Raw genomic sequence first — 1,970 nt, 5'->3', positions numbered from 1 at the left:
GCTCCACTGCTCTCGGATTGAGTGAGTTCTAGTTGCCAGCCTCCCCTGGGTATCTCTGAACCGATAAATCTCACTCTCTTTCTCTCCTCCTCTATCTGTCATCCACCAACTACCTGCAGTCGACAACTTCAACTTGCTCTGCATCTACAGTTTTCACAGCAAATTTCTCATCCTATAAGGCCTTGGCATGCCAACCTTGAATCCGATATTCAAGGGAGCCACTGCATCTGTAAGGTTCCATCATCATCACCATCAAGACTAGCAGTCTTTAATAGTTAAATAGGCGGCACTGAAGATTTATTAGCTTGTCAAACTGGCTTCATGTTCATGCAAAGTCTATTAGGAACGTGTGATGTTTGCTTCAAAAATATGTAAGGCCCACTGTACCAGATCTTGCTCTTTCCTTCACCTTTTTTCTGTCCTTCACGCTCTATATCTTTCACATTACTTCCCTGTAGTCTGGTTCATCAGATGTATTTGTTTCCTTTCCTTCCCTGAAGCACGCGCTGTGTTCTATATTTCTCCTTTGTCTCACCTCGTCCTCTTTCTTTCCATCCCTCCCCTCATCTTTAAATCTCACCTCTTTTCTTTCCTTCAGTACTTCAGTTTTAATTTGTCCACACTTTTTTCCTATGGAAGCAAATTGTATTAATCTTGTCACATAAAAATAGGGATCTTTATTTAACACAAATATTTCTCAGTGATGAAGGATTTGATTATTACTTCCATTTCTAATGAGATCTTACATAATGATTATGTAATCCTTTCAAGTTATCACAAAGGCTCTCGTACTGTGTTATCTCGTGACAGGAAGATGTGATATCAAGTAATAATGATAATAAAAATAATAATAATGAAAGCATATCCTAAAATATTGAGAAATAATGTTCCTGTCATGAAGGGGAGTGGGGAGTGGTGGCCTAGAGGTTAGAGAAGGGAGGTTGGGACCAGGAGGTCGCCAACAGGATAAAGTCTGTGTGGGGAAAGTGAAAGAGCAGCGCTTGTCCCTCCCTCATCACCACCTCTGAGGTGTGATTGAGCAAGGCCCTAAACCCAACCGTTTAGTGGCCAGCAGATCAGACTGTTGTACTTGGCAGCATCCAGGTGTGAATGTGACAGGTCATCGTATGAAAATGAATGAAAAGCTGCAATCCCAGGGAGGTTAGACTGTTGACTCTGTTCCATCCATCGGATAAATCCTAAGCTTTACTATATTGATGAGTTATACTGCCCTAGGGGGTTTACAATGTTTGTTCCATTGTCTGCATGAATAAACTCTTAAACACAAATAGGATTTGACAATACTCAGGGTAATTGTGTGACTCACTGCTGCATCCTTGGATTTAAAAAAAAAGTTTTAATCAGCCTTAGAGGAGCAATGCCATTTTTATTATACTTTTTGATTCATCAGAGCAATGTTGGTCACTGCACAATATATTCACTCAAAATGTGTCATGAAAAATACATGCCTATCAAATCTGGCCAAACCTGAGGAAACCTTTTGACTGATTGTTCCAGTGGGGGAACTGCAATTATAAATCATAACAAGGGGAGATTTGCAAATGATTTGATTAGACAGGGATTTGATAATTCACAGGGGACATGTTTGCCTTGTTCTCTGTTTTTTTTCTTCTCTCTTCTCATCACTACATGTCATCATCATGCAACTACTGGGTGGTGATGGCTATATGTGTGGGAGATCTGGGTTCAATTTCACTGCGATCCATGAAGCAATGTGTCCATGAGCAAGACACTTAACCCCTAGTTGCTCCACAGGCGTGCAGCCTCTGACATATATAGCAATTGTAAGTCGCTTCGGATAAAAGCTTTAGCTAAATGACATGTAATGTAATGTACATGCATTTGAGCCATTCTCCTTCTGTACGTTCCCTCCCACGCCCGCTGTTCTTCAGACCTTTCCTGTGTCCCGCACTCATTTCCCTCCCCCTGTTGAATCACTGCCTGTCATC

The 1,970-nt window shown here is 41.3% G+C and overlaps 1 protein-coding gene across 1 annotated transcript in view; it reads left to right on the top strand.

Moving 5' to 3' along the window:
• The window catches only part of LOC117951605 (dedicator of cytokinesis protein 2), a 93,053-nt gene that overhangs the window by 20,838 nt on the left and 70,245 nt on the right, over positions 1-1,970 (top strand). The window lies entirely within an intron of this gene.

The sequence above is a fragment of the Etheostoma cragini genome, chromosome 10, assembly GCF_013103735.1.
Source record: "Etheostoma cragini isolate CJK2018 chromosome 10, CSU_Ecrag_1.0, whole genome shotgun sequence".
Lineage (NCBI taxonomy): Eukaryota > Metazoa > Chordata > Actinopteri > Perciformes > Percidae > Etheostoma > Etheostoma cragini.
This window is presented reverse-complemented; position numbering and strand designations above follow the sequence as displayed.